The sequence below is a fragment of the Zingiber officinale genome, chromosome 7A (assembly GCF_018446385.1).
Source record: "Zingiber officinale cultivar Zhangliang chromosome 7A, Zo_v1.1, whole genome shotgun sequence".
Taxonomy (NCBI): domain Eukaryota; kingdom Viridiplantae; phylum Streptophyta; class Magnoliopsida; order Zingiberales; family Zingiberaceae; genus Zingiber; species Zingiber officinale.
This window is the reverse complement of record NC_055998.1, coordinates 142,190,303-142,198,681: the sequence shown is the minus strand read 5'-3', so window position 1 is coordinate 142,198,681 and position 8,379 is coordinate 142,190,303. Positions and strand designations below refer to the sequence as shown.

General features: G+C 43.9%; 1 pseudogene; it reads left to right on the top strand.

The window, feature by feature from the left end:
- Positions 1-5,055: 5,055 nt before the first annotated feature.
- LOC122003044 lies at positions 5,056-8,379 on the top strand (annotated as a pseudogene).

Sequence of the window (8,379 nt, the reverse complement as noted above, 5' to 3'; positions counted from 1 at the left end):
GAAGAACTCTTACGAGCAGGACTGACTATAAGTATCAATGATAAGCAAACCAAAGAACATCAGGGACGATGAGTAGGAAAACAAGCAAGGGAGCAGCGTTTCATTAGAAGAATTGCGCCGAACGGCAGGTACAAAAATTTTACATCCGCCGAGCGGATGAAATACAGAAGGTACTTGAAATAACCCGCCTCACTCAGGATCTTCAAAGTTGAAGAAGGCGTCCGGAATATCATCAATCATCGCCGCCAGGTCGGAGGCGGGAATATGCATTCCCTCGGGAAGGTGGCCCCCTTTCTTCAAGTATGTCATCGTGACTTTGACCGCTTCGGCGAAGGTGGAAGAGACGTTGCCACCGAATTTTACGCCGAACCTCTCCGAGTGGAGGTATTCTTGGCGCGCTGCAGCTAGGTGACTCGGCTCTCCCTCTTTATATTTTCTGAGTGCCGCTCGGGAAGCGGTTAAGGTGTCTTGAACAGCCTTCAAGTCCACCTCGGCCTTTGTGCGCTCCGCCGAACGGATCTCTCGCTCGGCATTCAGCTCGGCCTCTAGCTTCTTAGACTGCTGATCTAGGGCCCGGACTTCGACTTTCATTTTATCCAGATCAGCAATCGCTCGCCTCTTCCGGCCACTGGCGCGCTTCACGTCCCCGTCCCGCTTCTTCACCAAGTCTTCGAGTCGGGCCACCTCCGCAGCCAGATCGGCAGCCTTCTTCTGTTCGGCCTCGAGGGTTTGTTTCTCCCGCTCGGCCGACGGACCCCCCGACAATTGAAGTTTTTCCAGGAGACCCTCCAGCTCGGCTAGCCAACGGCTAGTGGCGATTTGCTCAGCCCAGCGCTGTAAAGGAAATAATGAAATCAGGAATCAAATAGTGGCATGGAACAGGAAGAAAAATGAATACCTGAGTGGCCTGCTGCATGTTGTTGTCGCCGAGCTGCTTGGGCGTCATGAGGGCCGCTTGAATCTGCGCGTCCTCAAAAAGCTTGGCAAGCGGGCCCGTCAAGGTTATTTCGTGAACGGGGCTTGAGGGCCGATCGGCGGACAGTAAATATTCCTCCGATGGGAATCGGAGGTGGTCTTGATGGTTGGGTGGCCGGCCGGCGCTTCTTCACCGCGGCCGCTGGCGCGAGGACTCCCTATGGTGGAAGTTTCACCAACCGATGTAAGCGACGAGTCCGGGAGGAGAGTCGGTGGGCAGGCGATGTCACAGAGTCCCGATCTGCGACGCGGCGACGGACGAATAACGCCCGATCGGCTCGGTGGTTCCCCTGCTGGGGTGGCGGAGGATCGAGTCTCTTCGACGCTTCCAAGTTCTAGCGGTGGATCCCTGACGGGAATTCCAGCCGGCGGGAGCCGAGGAACATGATCCGCCTCAACCTCCGCTGAAGCGGATGGGGCAGCTTCTGTTTAGGGGCGGACTGCCCCCCCGCATCCGCAGACCCGCTCGGCGAGCTCCTTTGGTGGCCGCCTCGATCTCCACGGCCTTCAGGTTCAGATGATCGGTAGCTTTGTAGCGCCACATGACTTCAACGGCAAGAGGAGAAATTAAAATCAATTAGATAAAAAAGGGAAAAGGTGTAAAGAGTCTCTTACCCATACGGTATGGAAGATTGGCCCGAACGGGATATAACACCCCCTTGAGCAACAACTGGTCGATCTTGTATCACTGACAACCAATTCATTGCATGAAGATAGGCCGATTGTTCGAACTTGCCGAGCTCCTACTGAGTTTGACAATGGTCCGCCATTTGGTTCAAATGCCTACCGGAAGTCGGATGTAGAAGAAAAATTCCTTCCAAGTGTTTGTTGGAGGTCGACATATTATCAAAAAATTTAAAGCCTATTCTACTGGAAAATAGTGCCCAACTCGGATTGTTTGGGGTAGAAGAAGAAGTGGAATATTTTGGGGTCAAGTGGGATACTATGCAGCTTAAAGAGGACAACCACCCCGCTCAGCAACCTAAAGGAGTTCGGCACAAGCTGGCCGAGCGGGATGCGAAAATAATTACAAACCTTCAAAATGAATGGATGGGTAGGAAATCTAAGGCCGCCCTGGAATTGGTCTAGAAAAAAGCAAATGGTGCCGATCGGCGGGTTATGGGGCCGATCGGACGGGCTGGCTATAATTATTTCGTGGTCATCAGGGATCCCATACGTCCGAACGAGGCGCCGGGCACCCTCCTCATCAAACCGACTCTCCATGGTCATATACCAGGGACCGTGAACGTGAGTGACGGGTCCAGAGGAACTTGCCATCTCGGAGAGGCAAGAGAATAGCAAGAAATCGAAGGCAGGGAAACGAAAGGGGCGAAATGAGCAGAGAAGACCTAGTAAGTGAAGGAAGAAGACTCACTGGGAAGGAAACGGGTGGAAAGAATCACCGATGAGGTGATCGCCGCCTAAAAACAGACGCTAGATCGCCGGAGGCCGCAGCAACAGAACGAAGCAGAAGGCAACGCGCAAGCAAGCATGCGGCGAAGGGAGGAGAAGGAGATTTCAAGGCCGCCGTCGGATGCAGGTCACGAAAGGCGAGGCCAACATCCGTCCGTCCATTTCAAAGCAATCGCGTCCCATCGTACTAAGCATCGCCGCCACGTGGGAAGAGCCACGTGGCGCCTTGCCACCAGGCGCAATTAATGCGCGTCATACCGCGCGTGCTGCGACTTAATGGGAAGGATTTGCGCAATTTTCGAGAAGATTTAGACAAGCAAACATCCACATTGAACGACAAGGCATTCAAAACGAAGAGCCGAGCGGCTGAATCCGCCATAAGGGCCGAACGGCTCAAAGAATATTATAGGCGACGGTAAGGCGATGACCGCCCGCTCGGACACATATAGTCCAGTCAGTCGGACTCACGGCCTTCTTCGACTAGACTTGAAGGGAAGGCAAGTGATCCGGCAGTAAGAATGGGGAACCCACTTCCTGAAGGGTCTCAGCTTGAGAACCGATGAAGGGCTGACTAAGCGGTTAATGGCCGAGCCGATCATCCGGGTATGTCCGAGCGGAGTTAGATAACCCATCCATGGGTTTGGGTTTCCGACGCCAAGGCAGGAGGATCGAAGGGCCGACCGGGAGCCCGAACGGCAGGGGCCAAAGAGCCGAGCGGGCAACCCGCCCGGACAAAATAAGGGCGAGGGGAGAAAAAGGTGGCCGAGCGGCCTATGCGCTCGGCTCGGGATATGGAATATCGGCAGAAGCATGTCTGATGATTAGGCCGTACATAAGATCGCACGATGGAGGATCTTGCCGTCACATCATGGAAAGGTTGATACAGTAGCAGTATGCCCTCATGGAAGCCTTTTCTGACGGGTCCATATCTGGGCATGGCCCTTCTGACAGACCCATGCCTGGGCATGGTCAAATGCAGGTGGCTGCTTTGATTGGCGCGCCCAGGCTTCTTCGAGGGGTCTATATAAGGCCTCCATTTCTTCACCGGAGGTATGCACGTCTTCATATTGAGGCTACCTTTTTGTCATTCCCCGCCTGACTTGAGCGTCGGAGGACCGTCGCCGGGACACCCCTCCCGGCTCGGTTTTGTTGCAGGTTCGCCGGAGCACTCGAGGATCCAGCAGAGAGCGCCATGTGCCCAACGTCCACTGACTCTTGGATCGGACAGGATCACCAAGATTCAACCCCTTGCCCATTGTGCATTAGCCAACTCAACCATATCCCGGGGTAACATTTAATTTTATTAGTACTTTTAAAAGAACAATTTTATATACTGTCAATAATAATTTTTACAATTAGAAGAAGTGACAAACTATATCACGTATCAATAACTTTATCTTGCGTCACATTTTACTTCTTTATTAGAAAAATTTAAAAAATAAAATTATTTATGTTAACTAATTTGGAAACGAGTAATAAATTATTAATATGCATTTGAATTGTTATTTAAAAAAATATCAATCAATTTTAACTTTTTGAAAAGAAAATTTTGACATAACAATAAAATTATTGTATGTAACATAGAGACATAAGTTTGAGTATTAGATATAGTCATTACGTAAAATAAATTCTTTCTTGAAATCTTATATTGGAAGAAGCTTCATAAAATAAATTATTTTTTTATCAATTTTAACTTTAATAATTAAATTATTAAGAACATTTATTTAATCAAAAATAGTTAACAAATAAACATCAACAATGAATTATTAAAAAATTGAAAGAAAAATAAATTTTTTTAAAAAATAGAAGCAAGGAGTAGATAGAAAAAAATAAAATTTAGGAAAAATTAATAGTGTAATATTAAATTTTTATAAAAAATATCAATTAAATATAACTCATAAATATTTTTAATTTATTAACAAAACTTAATTTTGATTAGTAAATTAAATTTTTCCTAGTAAAAAGTTAAAAATTACTAATTAAATTTTAATAAAAAAAATAAAAATAAATTATTAATAAATTATTAACCAAATCTTATTTTAATTGTAAGAAATTAAATTTAACAAGAGTAAAAAAAATAAAAAACATCTAGACTTTAATCTATTAAAAATTAAAAATTAAAAATTATTAATTATTGATTAAATTAAACAATTTAAAATTATTAATATAATTTGACTAGTAAAAAATTAAATTTACCAGTAAAAATAAATCTCGACTAAATTTATTTTAATCATAATTTTAAATATTTAATATACAACATATATGTTTTTAAATTAATCTAGATATATATAAAATATGATGGACCCAATATAATAGGGCCTACGCATAGACCATTATGCCTTGAGCCACGCTCGACTTTGTATTAATCCTGTGGGAAAAATAAATAAGTAAAAACATCATGTTGATTTATTTTAATTTAATCAAATTAAAATGTCATACTCTTGACACCGACCCTGCCTCACCTCTGAGTCAAAATGTGAGAACCCGAGTCAATGTCAAAGATAGCCAACTCTAATTATAATTTCTAAATATAAAATTTTCATGTATTTATTTTTCTTAGATAAATATTTTAGAGGTCATAAATATATAAATTATATTTTTAATTTATTCGATAGATGAATTCCTTATTCGATAAATAAGTAAATAAATATGGAAATAAATACAGAAGCAAAATAGAAGGTACGGCCCACTGTTACGCGAGCAGCTGTCTTCAAGCTTCTGTGAGTAGACTTTCCGATCCTTCAGCAGATGAGTCGGTGGGGAGCCTGCTCATCTGCGGATCGGTCGAGGATTCCGCGAATAGGAGGAGGTCCATGAAGGTAGGCGAGGCCGCCATGGAGGTGGGAAGGAAGCTGGTGGAGAGAATGGCGGAGGCGGAGGACCAGATCACCGCCATCTCCGACTACCGGAACGTTCTGCGGGCGGATAAAAGCTTCTAGCCGCAATGTTCGAGGAGATCAGGGAGAGCGACGACCCGGTCACCGATCGCGCGGCGCCGCCCCTTGCCCTGCTCCAGCGGGCCGTTGATTCCGCCAAGGAACTTCTTCGTCTGGGGAACGAGGGAAGCAAGATTTTCCTGGTACGTCTATTGATCCGACACTTTCCCCCTTTCCGAAATGTTGCTTCTTCTTCCTCTAGCCTACCTATTAAATCCATTTCTTCGACAAACAGTAGAGTTTTTTTTCTCGATCTAGGTTTCATGTGATGCGATTCCCTTTTTGCAAAGATTATTGTTTACAATCTTGTGGCTTAGAGATTAATTTAAATCCCAAACCCAAAGTTGATTGTTGGGATCATAACACCATTTGATAGAATATAGCGTCTCAAGCTGCACACTTTGTAGATCCAAATTTGGCTAGAATTAACAACCTCTCCAAGTTCACAAAGTCAATCTTCATCTTCCTTTGTAGAACAATGCAAACACATACAAATAAAGGCAAAAACTATTTATGTGGTTCGATATAAGCCTAGAATCCAAGTCTATATAGTGTGAGAGTAGAAGTAGGATAAGAACAAATCGATATCACTTCTCAATCCTTTTTAGATTCCTTTCTATAGAGAAAAGTTAAAAAAAAAAAAATCTCACCTCAAGTGCACCTAGGATATCAAAAAACTCTTTCTAAGAAGAGAAGACTATGGAATTGCTTTGACGATGAGAAACTATCTAAAAAAAACTCTAAAATAGGGCCTTTGGGCAACCATGATACCTTGGAGGAGCTTGTTACTTTAACCTTACCTTTCACTAATGTTATGTTGATCTTCTTTATCTCATTGAAAAGATGGAGATGGAAATCTCGAATGGTCATCCTAAGACCTTTTCTATACTTTTGTTCCTCATGATCCAAAAATGTAATTCACAATCGTATCAACACATTCTACAATCTTAATTTACAAGTGTGAGGTTACATTTGTATGGTTAATTTCTCCAATATGATACTAAAGGTACTTATTGCCTTGCAAGAGAGTTCTGAGAGATGTCTAAGCTGCCCTAGTTTCTTCCTTTGTTTTCAAATGCCTACTTTTTATTCAAATTGTCATGTGGTTTAGGTGCTGGAAAGTGATAAAATCACAAACATATTCCAAGAGGTCACCATTCAATTGGAGAAGGCCTTAGGTGAAATTCCATTCGATGTTCTTAGTCTCTCCGATGAGGTTAGAGAACAGGTAAACTATTTGCTGTATGTCAACTTTATTCTTTATTTCACAATGCAAAATCTTATGGACTGTAGCATTGAATCCAAGGTCGATCTTGTTCATTTCCAACTCAAGTGGTCGACATGGCTGATGTCGATCTGCACAGAGATCTTTTAACTGCTTACAAATCGAGCCCCAACTCCAACATAGACCCGGCGATGCTACAAAGATTGGCTAAAAAGTTGCAGCTACTGACCATATCTGATCTCAAACAAGAATCACTTGCACTGCACCAGATGGTAGTCGCAAGCGATGGTGATCCTGAAGAGATCACCGAGAAGATGCCATCGTTACTAAAGAAGATAAAAGACTTCTTCATGCTAACTCAGCATCTCCAAATGGGCAAACCTACATATAAAATCCCCTCTAATGAGAGGTCTAAGCCTCCCATCCTCCCAGATGATTTCAGATGTCATGTATCGCTGGAGCTGATGAAAGACCCAGCGATAGTGTCTACTAGACAGGTCTTTATTTTTCCAGTTTTAGGTTTCAACTAATTTTGATCTTTTATCTTAGAATTTGTGGGGTTTTTTTCCATCTGTTTCTAACCACGCAGACTAATGATCGGGAGTCAATTGAGCAATGGCTTGAGGAGGGACACGACACACGCCCAAAGACTCAACAAAAGTTATCCAACAAATCCTTGACCCCGAACTATGTTTTACACAGTCATAGCACAATGGTGTTAGGCCAATGGTAACGATCGCCCAGACACTCTGCACAACTTAACCAGACTAAGCCAGCCTGTTCTTCACCTCAACATGCTAAAGTTATAGAACTTGTCTGCAAGCTGTCTTCCCGGAGCATTGAGGACAAAAGGTCTACTGCTGTCGAGCTCCGTCTCCTTGCCCAGCTCAATGCTGAAAACCGTTGCTGCATTGCTGAGGCAGGTGAATGCATTCACAGCTGTTCTAAACCTCTCCATTCTTGAAGAAAAGAAGGAAAATATCGTAGCCACAGGAGCAGTGCCTGCGATACTCAATGTGCTCAGGAGGGGTAGCATGGAAGCTTGAGAAAATGCTGCGGCCACGCTATTCAGCCTGTCGGTGGTGGATGATTGCAAGGTTCAAATTGGAAACTCAGGGGCAATCCCTCCACTCGTTTCTCTCCTCCGTAACCTCTGCATTTACCAGGGCAACAAGGTAAAAGCCGCAAGGGCTGGACTGGTTCCAATTCTAGTTGGCCTGCTGATGGATCCTAAATCCATCGTGCTGGATGAGACCCTTGCCATAGTGTCAGTGCTGTCTAGCCACCCTGAAGGAAAGGAAGCGATCAAAGCTACGGAGGTGTTCCCTGTGCTAATTGACGTGATCGAGAGTCGTTCTCCTAGGACGAAGGAGAATTGATCTGCTACTTTAGTGCACCTCTTCGGCGGAGATCAGCGGCCCCAGTATCTTGCCAAGGCACAAGAGAAAGGACTGATTAGTCTGTTGCAAGAAATGACCGAGAATGGAACAAACTGAGGCCGATGGAAAGCTGCACAGTTGCTCCAACGGTTGAACTGGCTACTGAGACAGAAAAAGGAGGCTCAAGCTCAAACAGAAGAACATACATTACTCGACCAATTGATTCTAACTGCCTAATGATTAGTTAATTCTTCGATCCATGTAAATTACAACTTACAAGAGTTCGATTGGTTTGTTTATTGAGATAAATGCTGATGGAAGATCATCAATGCTCACTATTTACAAGCAGAAATGATTCGATATCCAGGATTTATCTAGTTGTCATTAAGCAGTATAGAAGACTTAAGGATTATCACATTTTATAACAATATGTCATTATTTCTTCCTTCTA